Raw genomic sequence first — 16336 nt, 5'->3', positions numbered from 1 at the left:
GGGTTAAGAGGTCACTCCAGAGAAATGAGGCTACAAACTCCCACTCTACCGACCTGGCCATTCCTTGGATGACTGTCCTGGAGTCATTCCTTGGTTGCCTCCAGGAACGACTCTTGGGAGCATTGGCAGCTTCTTGGAGCGGAGCAGTGTCTACAGGCAGGGTCCTATGAGGCCCCAGGCCATGGAGCAGGAGATACATAGCTTACTTTGATATATTTCCATTTCTTATCTACAGCAATTATTCCTGCAAGCTGCTTTTTTCCAGTGGAAACTCTGCCCTCAGCCTTGTCAACAAGATTTCTGGGTTGATTACTGCTCTCCAGGTAACAGGCAGGCCATGCCCTGTCACTGCTGGAAAGTGTGGGCAGCGGCAGTGGCCAGTGAAGCATAGGGCACCAACCCATTCCTAAGCTACAACCCAATATCTCTGGTTTTACAGTTGAAGAAACTGAGGCCATCAGAGGGGGGTGACTTGTCCAAAGCCACACAACGAGGGAAAGTGACTCTCCACTTCCACCCTGGCCAAATCCCAAGACCTCTCATCACCAGCCTGAGCAGCTTCCAGGGGGACAGAGTGGGATGAGAGAGAAACGGGCCATGGGAGGAGGGGGAATTTCATTCTTCAGAGGGGAGCTGTGGGAGGCCACGAAGGAGGCCTCGTGTAGACTGCAGTAGGACCACCCAACACAGCCTGCATCCATACACGCAATACAGAGAAACAAAGAGGTGGGTGGAGGTTACCCTCGCTTCTGCCTGACCAACTCCAGCTCCCTGCTCTGGCTTCCGTGGCCTGAAGAAATGGATGAGGACTGAAGACAGGGAATATTTTATAGCAGGGGTGGGGAACGTCTGGCCCGTAGGCTGTATAAGGCCAGCGAAATCATTTGGTCTGGCCCTGACAAAGCATTAGGAGTGACTTAATTAAATATTTGACTAAATATAGGCTAATTTTTAAGTTGATAATTTTGTATGGCCTGAGAATATTATAAATGTCTAAATGACCCTTGGCAGAAAAAAGGTTCCCCATCCCCTTTTAGAGGGAAGTAGGATACGCCTGACCTGTTCTCTCCCTCTTCTGGGTTGCTTTCCTCAGATACTAGGATGAGGGTACTTCCCTAGGGTATCAGCTACAGGTGAAAGTTGATAGGGCAGGGAGGCTCTGTGTCCGGTGACTTGGAGACCAAGGAATAGAAACCAAGGCAGCCCAAAGGAAGAGCATCAAGAATACAGGGAGAGTGAGGCCAGCCCTCTTCTGGGGAGACCTGAACCCCTGCTGTTGCTGATACAGCTGATGGCTAATGAAATGTCCCCTCCCCACATAAGACCCAATGACCTCAGAACAGCAGGAGAGAGCTGCTTCTTTTTCCCAAGAGATTCCCAGCCCAGTTTTTAGCCTTCTGGGGGCCTCTACCCAGACTAAGCATCCCCCAGCCCAAGTCTACCCTTGCTCAGACAGATGGCTTAGAGGCCCGCTCCACCCACAGCCTCCCTAGCCAGTCTTCTTTTCCTCATTTTTCTTCTGGGACCAGTGTGATCTCTGAATCACTCAGACTTTTCCTGTTCTGTATGAAGGACAGTACCCAGCCCCCGGGCCCGTCAGCTCTGAGATACTCAAGATCCTTGGCATCATATCCCTTGTTTACCTCACAACCAACATGGCCAGCTGACGCCCTTGGTTACCCAACCACCATCCAGCTCTCCCCAACCCATCCCCAAGACATGATAGCACTTCTGTATCAGGGCTATTGCGGGGACCAAGATATCTGGGTCGCACTCAGCACGGCTCCTGGCACACTGTAGTTTTATATGTTAGCTCATTATTAGAACTACAGCTGTTATACAATAGTTGGTGAGCTGAGGACCTGGAAAAATGAGACTTGCAGGGCCCGAAGAGGTGCTGTGGGGGTGGGAAGCCTGCTTTCAACCCAAATGCTCCACCCCAAGCAAACATTGCCCAGAGAGCCACATTTCTGCTGAACTGGGAAGAAACTGACCACCCCGCCCACTGGCTGTGGCTTCCAAAAATCTGGCTGCTCAGGGTGGGGAGAAATGGATCGTTCTACTGTCTCTCCAATGAGCAGGGTGGGTGAATCACACCTCTGGACTTTTCCTCCAGAAGGAAGTTAAGGCCTGTGGCTTCTAAGGTTTCACTGATTACTAACCTTTCTCACGCTCATCACCCTTCCCTTCATCACCCAGCACTGTCTCTCTCCTACCGCCCATGTCATCTAGAGCTTGTCCTACATCTGTCATGCATCTGTTCTCCTCTTAGTGGGGCCTGAAGCTCAGCAATCCCATCATGTCCCCCTGTTTGTCATCAGGGCAGTGGCACCTCCTCTCCCACCCATTAGCGCCATGCAGCAGAAGGCAGAGCACTGGGAAAGGCTGCAGTGGGGTGCCGGGGGTGGGGGGGCGGAACCTGAAGGTGGCAGTGAAGGCTACAGATGCCCTGGCAACAGGTGGCCCTGCTGTGGCCCCTAACCTAGACACTGGGCTGGCTGTGGCTCAGTGAGCCTGGACTCCTGGTTGCCTCCAGCTCTTGGAGGCTTTGGGAGGCCATTCACTTATCATGGGATAGATTCTGAAGCCTCTGTCATAATCGATAAAGGAAGCCGGGTCCTCTGAGATGGGGAGGGCTGGGATAACTCTCTATCAGGGCAGCTTCCATCCCATAAGGGGCTGACTTATCCAAAGGCACCCTCTCTATCTTCTGGGTTGTTAGCCAGGGTAGACACTCCTCATGTATTCATGAAGCTTCTAGGGCTGAGGCCAACAGGGAGGTTCCCATTCACCTAGAGAGCAGAGCAGTCACCTCGGGTGACACCAGCTCTTCAGGTCCTGATTAGAATGATTCCCCCTTGAGAGCTTTTCCACAGCTTCTGTATGGTTGGGTTCCAGCCCTTCTTCTGCATAGATTTCCTCTGGGGGACCCCTTGGAAAGCCAGGGGGGCCACAGCATTTCTTCTTGGCCTCACACTGTGGCGGGCATTGGTTCTGGCCTCCAATGCCTTATCCTTGACGGTGACCCTGCCTGGTTTTAAGTACTTGACTACGTGGCAAGCCCTGTACTGGAAGTCACAGACATGATGGCAAGCCTCACACAGACACTGCCATCTTAAAGCACACAGTGTACTGGGGAGGCCAACAGGAACTACAATTCAGCACAGTCCATGCTGTGGTACAGGTATGCACAGGTGTGACGAAGCATGCAAGAGAGAGAGCATCTGGCCTGTGTTGGCAAGGTAGAGAAGGTTCTTTAGAGGAGATGACTTCTCAGCCTCTCCACTGAGACAGGCAGTGGTAAGAAGGGGAACAAGGGTCCCTAGCAGATACACATGTGCAAAGGCCAAGCAGCAAAAGGGAAAGAGTGTAGTTGAGGCAGAGAAACTAGCTCTGTAAGGCCGGAGAGAGAGGGGGCATCAGGAAGAGATGAAACAACTGGCCATTTTAATAGGAAGTATATTCTATACTTTATTCTACTGCATACTTCTTCTAGTAAAACCACTGAGAATTGAATAGCAGGAATTTTTAATTATCATAATAATATTTTGAAACTGAAGACTTTCAGACTCCATTCAGATGCCCATTCCAACGTGAATCAGCCTTGAGTATTGTAAACTAAAATGGGCCCCTCTCCCATCGGTTTGTTTGGAAAGGGCCCCCAAGATCAGCAAAGCAGCAGCCACCCCTGTAGCTCAGTTAAGGTCCCAGCTAGTACACACCCAGAACCACCCCCCCTACCCTCCTTTTTTTTTTGGCGGGGCAGACGGGGAGTGGAATCCTTTACCCTGGACCATCAGTAACTGACCTGGAAGGGAGAAATAGAGGAGAGAGTTCTGGAAAATTCAGTCCAGATGAATAGGGAAAACTGTTTTCTGAGAGAAAATGAAGAGAAAGAACAAAAGGTTCAACAAGGGCAGATGGAAGTTGGTGAACTCTCAGCCACACATCACCAGTTCAATCCATATTTAATGCATCAATCTGTCCAGGGTGGCCAGATATGGTTGCTGGGCACAGGGAGACCCAAGTTACCACACAGCCAACTGATCCCAAACCCAACTCCACCCATCCCCAGGGCCCATTCCTCTCTCCTGGTCAACAAGGTCACTTCCTCGTTTCCAGGAATCGCTCTAAGGAAGAGCATCAGACACAAATACACGATGGTCACAAACAACGTGCACCATGGACATGTGTGGGAAGTCCCCTGCACGTGTGGGCACATGCCAGCCCACACTCTGAGTCAGAGTGTCCACACTCACTGCTGGCTGATGTAATACAAGCCCAGCTTTCCCCTCAGAGCTATGATAGAAGATACCCTTTTGTTTCAATGTTTTGGGTCTAAATGTCCAAATCTGTCAGAAGGATTCTTTCCCAGGGCCACCAAGTGGTATAAAATAACTCCCTTTGTGGTAACCCATGCATTCCCTCCAAGCTATAACCCCCCTCCCCAGCCCTATCCATTGGCCATCTTCCTCTTCCTTGTTTTTCTTTGGTGCCCAGGGGCAAAGATGGCACAGATTTGCTACACAGAGCAGCATTCAACGCTGCCTCAGGAGGCGCTAAACCAGGGTCTCCAGAGGAACGACCTCTTTCCTTCCTCAGCAGTCAGCTGGCTGCCCCCCTCTCCCCTGGCTGCCCCCCTCCCCTCCCCTGGCTGCCCACCTGGGCCTCTGTACAGGATAACAGACATCCTACTCCCTTCACTCAACTCTTTCCAGCAAAGGCAAGCATCCCCAGGGAAGGGATGTGATGCACCAGCTCATAGCCTATGCCCAATTTAAGGAGCTGTGAGTGAAACTCCGCTCCGGTTGGCTGGGCAGGCTCCTCTCTGTCAGCTGGAGCTGCTGCCGTCAGGCAGCCTGATGGGTAGGGAGGAGGCCAGGGGCTGTGGCCCATCACTGCCCAGGGGGAGAGGTGACGGCCCCTCCACCCACCACTTCCCCTTTGCTCCCCCACCTCTTACTTTTCCCAGAACTCCCCACTCTGACCTGAAAAACAACTCTGCAGCCAGGTTCTTCAGGGATTGAAGTTTAACAGAGACAAAAATAATTCCCTAGTGAGCTATTTTCTGCTCAGCTTTGAGAACAATAGCTCAGGGTGACAGGCGGTAGGGGTAGGCATGGGAGAAGGCTGGCCACTGGCCACCCAGAATCAGTTTAGGGATTTTTTTCCCATGTCTACCCCACACTTCCCCTGGATCGGGATTTTCAGGGAGGTGGGGACCTTAGTCAGGGGCTCAGGACCATCTGCCCCACCTAGCTCTACCTGTGGACCCCAGGTGAGGAGTGAGGGTGGCAGGGGAGGAAAGGCCAGTGGAAGCCCAGGGCTCCCTGCACAGTCCTCCATGCCTACACTGCCACTTCACCAAGCCTCACAAAGGGGATTCCACACCCATTTGCCCACCTCATGGGACTGTTGTATTAGCAGAGATGAAATACTAAGAGTGTGTTATAAAAATTGTTATAACCCATAAGAATGTTACTTAATGAGTTTACTATTATTCTCCCAGGTATTTATGAGAAGGAGGAGGACTAGATTCATGTGTAAAGTAGAGCAGAGGCTGTGAGAGAACACGCTGAAGTATTCCATGGAGCATGACCCTCTCTGGCAGCGTGAGGTCCTCACAGCCAGGAGGGCCCAAAGTGCAGATCATACGTGATAAGCGCCATTCATTGCCTACCAAGCCCTCCAGAACATTCCATTTTTTTAATACTTAGAGACCCTTTCCTTACTGTTAGTTTCTGTTTGATTGCTCTATTAAGAATTTTCTTTCTAATAAATGCTAGAAAAATATTTATTAGAAACAACTGACTGGGAAAACAGAGTAGGGGAGGAAAGAGGGAAGGAGGGAGAGAAGATTCATTCATGGAATATCATCAGACCAAAAGATTTCACTATATCTCTCAGAAAAATCCTCACTCTGCATTATAAAGGACCCACGGAGAGTGCTCTGTCGTGCCTTTAGTGAGAAATCCTATATAAACAAGGACTTTCCTGGTGCTGTTCTATGGAACAGGCACCTGTTAAAGGAAAGAAACGACCAGGGGACACACTGGAGGACTGCAGGCCAAACGTGACCGGGTATGTTCTGTGTGCCGCCCCACCCCCATCACCACCAGTAACTATACATTTTTACATTAGTTGTCACTGTTTGAAAAGCAGAGAAATTGCACTTTTGAAAAAAAACCAATCTGGATGTCGATTTTTCTATTTTAAAAGTTAGATAATTTGGACACACTGGACTGCAGTTCCAGTGGCAACCTAGGGTGTGTATCCCTCTAGCCTCACTCCTACCCCTGGCCCTAGCCCCCCGGAATCAGCCCACAGTGACACCAGTGGAGCTCTGTGATCATGGAGACACGATGCAGAGAACAGACTGCCTGGGTGTGAACCCCGCCCCGCCTTCTGCTCCCTCCCAGCTGTGTGACCAGAACCAATGACCTGGGCTCCCCAAACTTTGGTTTTCTCATGTATAAAATGAGGAGAATAACAATATCTACCTCACAAGTCTGAGGATTAAATGAAATAATGCAGGTTAAGTGCTTAGCACAGTGCCTGGCACAAGCCACTGGCGCGGTGAAGGTTATTGCTTGTTATTATGCACCCTTGGTTCAATAACTGGGGAGAATCCATGTGAGTTGCAGCCCAGCTCTTTAAAGATGTGTCAGCCACACAAAGTAGTTGCCTTTCAAATCTCCCTTCTAGCTCAGGGGACCCAGTCTACCTACAAACATATTTCCACCCAATAAACATCTCTTGTGTGTTTCTGCGATGGGTTAGGTATTGTTAAGTGGTGACACTTGAGAGATGCATTTCAGGCCTGTTCTCAGGGGCTCCCAGCAGAGTGGGGCTTGCGCAGTCACAGTCCTGTCAGGTGGAGTTAAGCACAAAGCCCTTCCCCAACTGTCCAGGAGCTCAGTGTTTGAGAAGAAACTGAGGATGTGTTTGGCTTCTTTCCTTCTAGGCTCCAAACCTTTCCGGAGCTTCACTGAGGAACACTCAATGGCACATTAGCTCCATTTCACTTCCAGATTCTCAAGCTGCACACTTGAGTTCTTCCACTGCCCACAGGTCAACATAATTCCATTTCGACAGAGCTGTTCAGATCTCAGATGGAGTTCATTATAATGGAATTTTACCTGAGGCAACCCATCCCCCACTTCTTAACATCATGGCACCCAAGACGTTGGTGCGCTTGCCAAATAGGCTGGACAGGAGTACCTTCCCACCCCTGGCAAAGGCCGGGCAATTCAGAGCGCTTGGAACAAAGAACTCTGCCCCGAAGGTGTTTTCCAGCATCCTCCCGGCCAGCCTGGAACTGCCCCACTCACCTTCCACTGGCACCACCTGCTGCTTCTTTTCCAGCCTCCTTAGAGAGGGGGGAGGTGGGGAGGGGACTGAGCTGAGTGCCTGGACACTGTGTGGAAAGGTAATGAGCAGGTGAAGAAGTGACATGCATTCAGGACTTGAAAAGACCTGAACCTAAGCTTTGGTTCTGATTTAAGAGCTCCGTGGCTTTGGGCAAGAAAGGAAGCCACTTAACTGCTTTGAACCTCAGTTCTTTCCTTTGTAAAATGGGGAAAATATTATCTAATGCATAGGATCATTTAGGGGCATAAATGAGAAATGCAGGAAAACATTGAACACAGTGTCTGGAATATAGAAAGTTATAATAATCACTGGCGGCTATTATATGATATGTAAGCTTCAGAAGGGTCAAAGGTTGATGCAGAGAGAAACACTGGGACAGAGTTGGGGGTGGGGGATGGTGGAAGAGTTGGTGGGGCTTTGCCACTGAGCCCAGCTGGGCCTGGAGAGGAGGCCCCGAGCAGAGGTGCTCCCCTGCCTCCAGAGCTGACAGGCACCGACTAGATGAGTAATTACAGGATTTCGGGCTGGGGTGGCCCAGGCAACTGCTCAGCCAGCCACATTCTTCTGCCCAGTGAGTGGGCAGCTGGCTGCTTATGTGGCTGCCAGAACACTGGGTACATCTAGCACCTCTTAAATCCAGCACCCCCAGGAACAGTGCAACCCTTGGAAGGAGAAGGGGTTCTCTGTGGGCATTCTGCTCCTTCCACATGGCACCACCTCCATTGTCTCCCCGCCAATCCTTCAGCCACACCCTGCTTCTCAGATTGGACAAATCAGACGGTCAAAGAACAAGGCCAGACTCTGAATAATCAGTCAGTGGAGACTATTATATTCAGTTTACCTCACCTGGAGCCTTGAAATGATCAAGAAGCTCTGGACAGACATAAATCCCATCACAGCCCCCAGCCCCATGTGCTTTGATCAGCTAGCACACAAGTGGTTCTGTTACTTCCATGTCCTTTTCTCAAAATTGATGCCCGAGGAAAAGAAAATATATGTCCCTCTTAATGCACTTGACAAAAAATGAAATCCAATGGGCATTAATTGAGCACCTCGTATGTGCTCAGCACTGACACCAGGCTTTTGAGTAAATGGAGCAGAACACCAAGTGTGGGGAGGATGTGGAGCCCTGGGGTCCCTCGCCCGCAGCTTATGGAAGCACAGAGAGGACGAGCTTCAGCGGCACCCAGAGACCCTGCCCAGGCTCTCAGTCAGGCTGTGGCACGTCCGGAGCCACCTGAGCACAACACAGCAGACTGGCATATACATAAGCCAGAAACCAGATCCTTAGGTCAAGGATGGTACAATTATTGTAGTTGAAAGGGACTTCAGAAACTCATCTAGTACAATGTTTAGAAATGAAGTCTGTACCAAATATTGAAAGAATGAGAAATAAGAACTTTTATTCACTACTGTAAGGAGTAGGGGGTTCTTGAGGGCGTGCAACCACTGTGGAAAACAGTTTGGCCTTGTAGAGTAATTCCAAACATAGAACTTTGTCTGAACTAACAATTCCATTCCTGGGGATGTGCCCTAGAGAAGGCCTACATATGCACCAGGAGACGAGCACAACATATTCCAAGCAGTATTATCTCCTCACAATGGCCCCCAACTGGGAACACTCCAAACGGCCATCAACAAGAGGGAAAACGTACAAATATGGCATTTTCTCACAAACGAATACTACATGGCAGTGAAAACACATGAGCTACAGCTGGGTGTGTCGGCATGGATGCCTCTCAGGAACATGATATTGCGTAAAAAAAAAAAAAAGTGCATCACAGAGAACATAAATGTATGTAAACTTCAAAGACATGTGGAACTAAATATATTGTTTTGTAAAACATGTGTAGATGATAACTTACAAAGGAAAGCAAGGAAATAATGAACCAAAGCTCAAAATATTAATTATTGTGGAGTAGAGAATGAGGAAGAGGATGCAAATGGGCAGGGCAAAGGGTGCTTCTCAGGTACTGTAAATGTTCTATTCTGAACTTAGGTGGCAGGTACAGGATATATTATATTGTTCTTTAATCTATACATAAGTGTACTGCATACTCATGTGTGCATGATGTATTTCACAGTTTAAAAAATAAACAAAAAGAACTGAAGACTCTGAGAAGCTAAATGACTTTCCCATGCTCCCAATCAGCTAACAAATGACAGAAAGAGAAATCAATGTACAGAATCTGAGTTTAGCCAAGACAGCCATTCCTGGATTCTAAAGAAACCTCTTGCAATAATGAGTTTCTAGTCTAGTACATTTGAAAACAATTGTAAGAGTCTTTTCACTGTTTAAATCCCCAGTATCTTGAATATTGCCTGGCACACAGAAGGCCCTTGACATGTATCTACTGAATGACTGTCTGCACATGCTTTTCAGGGGCCTATTTCATGCCAGGCACTTGATTTACATCATCTTCAATACTCACACAATCCTACACGTGAGTTATTATAACCCCCAGTTTACAGACAAGAAAGCTGAGATTTGAAGAGATTAAGAAACTTGCCCAAGGTCACAAGCCAGAAAGTGATAAAACCAGGATTTGAACCCCAAATGCAAATCCTGTGTCGAAACACCTGTGTCATGCCACCAGGCTGCTGGCACAGCTTTTAATAGCACTGCCTGAAATGCCAGCCGTGTATACCAAGGAACCTTGAGAACCAGAGCTGAGGTTGGTAGGCTGAGTGCTTTCTCCTTCTATCTCTGTGTCTGAGCTCTGGCACTTGGAGTGGTTTGTAAGGCCGGCCCAGCACCAGCAAGCAATATAGAGCATGATCACGGGTTAACTTTGCAGCCATGAGCAGGTTACTGCACCTCTTTAAACCATATTTTCACCACATATACCCTGGAGAGAATAATAGTAACTTACTCCAAAGAGAAGCTGTGATGATGGAAGGAGACAAGCAAAGTGATGGGCACGATGCCCAGTAGAGGCTATCAGATGAGGCTAGAGTCCACTTCCCCCTCCATGCGGGCTAGATTCAAGAGTATTCTTTAAGGGTAGCCAGGAAGGGAAGAGGTAAACAAGGCAAGAATAGCTCCCCGGTGACAATGGGTCAATGGCCTTTTCCTTCTTGGTACACTTAGCTCAGAGAAGATTATCAATAAAGTGGCTTGCTTGAAGTTGAAAGTGTTTCTTATTTGCCTTCCAGACCATTCAAGTCTTATTTGCTCCCATGCGATCACCCAGCCCAGAGCCACCTCTCTCCGGTTCTTGTCAGCTGTTTTTACCCGAGTAAGGTACCCAGGACTGCACGGAGGCCTGAGGGTGCTGGCAGAGAGAGCCTCCTTCTGAGAGGCCACTGTCCCCAGAGTAACCTTTGGGAAAACCAAGCTTGCTCCCAGGTCAACTTGTTCAAACTAGTTAGTGCATCTAACCCTGCCGCTCACAAACATTTATTGCAGGCCTATTATGTGCCAGGCATGGCCCTGAAAGCCCTGTGGCTGTCCATAAACATAGAGGTGGTAGGGTTCCATGGAGGTTAAGACAGACCCAAGTGTGAGTCCTGACACTCCCACTCACCAGCTGTGTCACCTCGGCACGCTTCTCAGTCTCACCGAGATTCAGCTTCGCATTTGTGAAAGGATCACAGCAGCTCTGTCTCTCAGGTGGCAGCAGGCTCAGAAGGCTACCCATGCGCTTACCTAGCACAGCATCTGGTACAACTGAGGGCTCCGTAAGTAGCTGTTCCTGGAGCTACAGCTTCAGTGCCAGCAGGTGGCACACACTGGATGTGTTACCAGCAAAGCCTCAGGTGCCCCACAGTGCCTTGAATGTCACCTTGTATAACACTTCAAAGCTTCAACCTGTCATCAGAAGGCCAGTGAGAGGCAGCAGCTTCCCAGGAACCCGCTGCTGGTCCTACCCAAACTCCACTTTCCCGCTGGTGCAGCTGCCCACACCCTGCTCAGGATTAGGACTCTCCCCTGTGCAGAATGGGGACTTTGTGTGGCATCTGGTTGTGGGAACACTGCCTGGTCTATTCCTTGGCACGGGACCTGCAGGGCCGGTTTGCAAAAGCATGACACACAATCAGAAGCCTGCTGCTTCTGCCTCTCACTCCTGCCATTTACTGATCAGCCCCCTCCCCCCCTCCTTGCCAGCCCAGGAGGTATCTCCCCTTCCCACCTCCCCATAAGTCACTTCAAAGGGTGGGACTTCCCAAACGGTCTTCATTTGCCTTCGTCATTTGTCAGTGATGAGAATGACTTCCTTTCTGCAGAATAGACAGAATCACTGCACAGTCATCAAGGAGGCTCCACCCCTCTGCACTGACTTCCCAATCACTCAAACACTTGCTCTGGGGACTCTCCAGAGAGTCCACCCTGAGCATCTGGACCACAAGAACCAAGGACTCAGAAGGGAGGGCAGTTTCTCTTCCACGTGTCACCAGGGCAGCATGCAGTCACTGCCACCAACGCCTATGGCTTGGGTTGAGCAAGAACAGCCTGTCTCCACCCTGGACCATTTCCCCAATAGTCAGACCAGACCAGGGAGTAAAACTCCAGTGGCCCAGGAACTGACCCCATCTCCTGCTAAGCAGCTTCTCTCTGGCTCTGGCTCCCACTTTGTTTACCATGTCCCCGGAACCTGATTACACGTGACCTGTGCCCTTTTCCCACATGGGCAAGGTTTGACTACACTTCCCTTTCTAGTTGTTTACCTGAGTTAGACCTGGATGTTCCCGTGGAATGGTGTGGCCCCCAGAGATCCGGGAAGCAGAAATGGGGGAAGAGGGAAGAGGAAGCTTGGGGCTGAGTCTTGGCTCTATTATAGATTCGATTGCCCCAGGGGCAGCTCAAGGGGAATTGGCAGGCCTTCCTGTCCCTGTCTGAGGTAGGGGTGGGGCAGGAAAACCAAAGGTGAAGCTGGTCACAAGTCAAGGGTGAAAGGAAGTCACCCAAATAAGAGGTAGGCTGGGTCCTGGGAGAGGGTGGCTGGAGCAGTGCTGCCCTCAGGGAGAAGAGTGAAATTGGCTGATAATACATGGGGAGCAGGCTGGGGGGCAGCGGGGGAGGCTGCCCTCAGAATTAAGCTATCCCACTTTCCTCTCCCCATTAAGCACCACCTCCATTTTCTCCTCTTCATTAAACCCATTTCCGCCTACCTTTCCCTCTGTGACCTCCACTAGGTCTCAAGTGATATTTACTAGAATGATTAAATATGCCACTTTGCCTGGACAGTTTTGGTTTATTGGACATAACTATTAATAGCATCCCCTTTCATGCAAAAGTCTTAATAGACAATAAATTACACGGTCACTCGCTAGCACATCCATGGGGCACTGACACAGGCGGGTCAAGGGGGAATCGGAGAAATGTAACTAGAAGTGAGGCCCTGGTGGCCCAGAACAACAGCCAGAGCTGCCCATCCTGGAGTCAGACTGTCTCTGGGAAGAGGCCTGGTCTGGTGGGTTCTGCTTCCTCTTATCCCTCAGAGGGTCTGGCATCATTCTGAGCAGACAAGAGGCTGTTAATCAAACCCTGGCATTTCCTTACTTCTCTCTACCTGCATCCAAAACAGACTTGCAGCAGTGACAAGTGGGAAACTGGAGTCCTATACCTCATCCTGTCCAGTAACCAACCAGAATGTCATACTAGCTCAGACTTCCAGGTGCTCCTGATTCTGGCTCTCTGGCCACTAGAACCCAACTGCTGGACATTGATGACAGCAGGCTCCCAGCAGAGGCAGATCCCGGCCAGGATGGCCACTGCCTTCTCAGGGTGTGGGGTAAAGAACCGAATTACTGAAATGCCTTCTCCTATTGTGGATAACCATTTGGCCTGGTCCACTGAGCCCCAGGCCTTTCTCCAAACATGGAAAACATTGGCTTTAGACACTAGCTATTCTGGGAGTGAAGGGTGGGGGACCAGGAGGTCCTTGTGGAGCTCTCTCAGGCACTCAGTCCCTAAAGGAGACCAGTTCTGAGGTTGAAAAGAGGAAGCAGACAGAGAAACCTTAAACATCAATAACCAGTGCGCCCCAGACAAGATCAGACCTTCCACAGTATTTATATAAATGAAGTCTTGGCTGAAGAGCTGTGAGGGGCCAGGAAAGCTTTCTAACTCTCTTCCTTTTCCTCCTTCCTGTCCCACTCCCCTCTTTTCTTAACTTTTTTCTCCCCTCCTTTTTCTTATTCTGTGTCGTGGAAAGGGTCCAAGTTGTGGCTGATGAGAGATCAGCCGAACAGAAGCCATAGGACCAGCCAGAGTACAGATTGAATTCCCCAGATTTTTTCTCAGTTTGATTCAGCCCCACAACGGCTTGCGGAATTTTCTCCAATGGGTTCAGAGAGGCCAGTTGAGTGAGGGGCAATGGACACTGGGGGCCTCTATTTCTGCTCAAGGATCTGAAGTGTCAGAGAAAAAAACTGCAGTCCTACTACCTCCCGGCCTGACTGCATACCAGTCCTGACACCATTCCAAAAGCAACCCCTCCAGCACTTGGACAAGGAAGGAACGAGGGAGGCCCCCCAATACACAATACTTTTGGTTCATAGAGTTGAGACTCCAGTGTCCAAATAATCCATTTCTGCCTCAGCAAGTCACCTCCACTTCCCAGCCTGGCTTAAAACCTTTGCCAACACCATGGCTTCCCTAGCTCCAGAACCTTCCTGACTTCTTGTGCACACCCACCTCACTAACAGAGACGGGCAGCTAATAAGCTAGCACTGGGCAGACATGGAATGAGGGGCTAGAAAAGTCTGCAGTGCTGGGATGCACCTCCTGATCCTGGAAGGAGAAGAGATGTGGATTTACCACAAAGCCACAATCCCTTCACAGTCAACCCCTTCTGGAATCATATCATAGCCATCCCACAATGACTGCTGTGCTGGGTGTTTCCTTCAGAAGTGGCCACCACCGGCCATGAGGAAGACGGCCTTCCAGCTGGGAGCAGGAGCAGAGCTGAACTCTGCCCAGGAGAGCTTCAGCAATGCTCCCAAAATGCCTGCCCAACTGCTTGCCTGGGCTCTGGCCCTTCTGGCTGCAACTGAGCCCAGACAGGAGGCTGACTCACTCACCACACAGAGTAGGAGGAGGAAGAGGAGGAGGAGGAGAAAGAGGAGGAGAAGATGCGGGAAGGGCCTGGGCTCAGAGACCTAGGGCTCTCCCAGCCCAGGCAGCCTGGGTCTCAGCCTCAGTAGTCCATGGAGAGGTGGGCAATGTCCACTGCTCCCTCGAGAACATATGTGCCCTCCTAGATACTTCCCCTGAATCCTCCTCACCCACTGCACACAACGTGCCAGCTCCTCACTCTCCAAACAGAAACTGCTCCCTGAGCCCCCTCCTCCATTAGATGCTTGCCCCTGAGTTTGGCTGGGCATTTATGGACAGCTCCTGAAAAATAAAGCCAGTGCCCTAGGGCCAACTAGGTCTAAAGTCATTAGTGGTTAAAAAGTCAAGAAAAGAAAAGAAAAAAGAAAAGAAAAGAAAAGAGTAGAAAAGGTACTCTACTTAAAAGATCCACCATGGCAAGTGACCATACTTGGTTCCTACAAGATAATAAGGCTACACACAGTCCACCCCTAAGAGACATTAGCACCATCGACAACCAATCTCTCCCTGTCTTATTCCTCCACTCCATGCCAAGGCGCCCCAACAGAGGAAGGAAACAAATACTTCTTGTTGCCCAAGTGCTGAGCACTGTGCTAGCGGACCATGTCTGCGTTAAGCTGCTTGGGCACGAAGAGGTCGCTGCTCCCTCGCCAGCCTGGCATGAACTTCAGCTCTTCCTCAGACCACAGTCTGTCCCTTCAGTGACCCAGCCTCATGGCACGACAGCCCGGATCTTAGTCGCCAAGTTTGCCCCTGCGACTTAGACTCTAGTTTTGCACCTGAACACTCAGGCCTAGTACTCCTGACGCCCCCACCTCGGGCCTAATCCCGACCCTGGGGCCCCCTTCCCCGCCGCTCCCGGTTCGCACCTGGTCTGGCGGGTGGGCACGCTGCTCCGCATTCCCGGCGAGGTCTGGCTGCGCGGCTGCCTTTTGACAAGCAGAGACAGCCCAGCACCTGGCCCCGCCCCCTCAAGCCCCCGCCCACAGGACAGACCCCGCCCACTCGCCCCGCCCACAGGTCCAGTCCTTGCTTGCCAAGAGCTCCAACTGTGCTGCAACCATCTTGGACTTGGGATCAACCACTGCACGCTGGTTTGGGAGACTCCGCCTGGTGTAGTCCTCCATGACTGCCGTCCGTAGGGCAGCGCATGCTTCTGTCTTCCGTGCGTGAGAGTTCTCGATGTTTACGTGTGTACAGATCGACGCTTCTGCCTGCGATCATCTGTGATGTATCCCCCCACTCCCTGCCGCTGTGGTTCTACCCAGCCTGCTGCGGACGGCTTTCCAGGTGCGTCACCCCCACCTGGGCTGACCCGGCCAGATCTTCGTCGTCTTCGGGGCGCTGGGGGGCGCCTGCCGCTGGCACCAACGGTTCTCACGGAGTTCCTGCGAAATTCCGGGCGCAGCTAGCCGTTGTGTTACTTATGCAGAGCTCCAGGGAGCTCAGCCCTACCCCACACCCTAAAATAAAAGAGCAAATAGAAAACGTGGCCGAAGTGTAGTTTCATCAACGCCCCCACCCGCGACCCCGGCTGACCACATTCCTGACCAGTCTTAACCTCTTCCAAGAGAGCTTAGTGTTAGTCTCCCTGGGCCCTGCCCCCGGTTCCCCCAACCCGTACCCCATCTTACAACTGGTGTGCAGAGAAGGGCGGAATGAAGTACATCCTGAAACCTGTAATTGTAGGTGGATGCGGAAAATTCGCCATAGAAAATTTTGGCTACAAATTATTCTACTCCGCTTCTTGGGCACAGCTCTAGACGCTGGAGGAGCTATGAAGACGTGGTTACCTCCTTCTTAGAGTTCACTGTCCAGTGGGAGACTGTATGCATAAATAGTAATTACAACATACTGGTCTACAACAAAGATGCCCACCAAGTCAGGGAAGATATCGCCTTTAAT

At 50.6% G+C, this 16336-nt stretch overlaps 1 protein-coding gene across 1 annotated transcript in view; it reads right to left on the bottom strand.

Moving 5' to 3' along the window:
* VDR (vitamin D receptor) overlaps positions 1-15334 on the bottom strand; it is a 77905-nt gene extending 62571 nt beyond the window's left edge. The window contains exon 1 of the mRNA XM_080660733.1: positions 15301-15334. The gene's annotated coding sequence lies outside the window, so the exon portion shown is untranslated. The remainder of the gene's footprint in view (positions 1-15300) is intronic.
* Between the last annotated feature and the right edge of the window lie 1002 nt (positions 15335-16336).

This window comes from Plecotus auritus (genome assembly GCF_963455305.1).
Source record: "Plecotus auritus genome assembly, chromosome: 3".
In the NCBI taxonomy this organism is placed as follows: domain Eukaryota; kingdom Metazoa; phylum Chordata; class Mammalia; order Chiroptera; family Vespertilionidae; genus Plecotus; species Plecotus auritus.
Note: the sequence above shows the minus strand (reverse complement) of the source record. Positions and strands in the feature narration are given on the sequence as shown.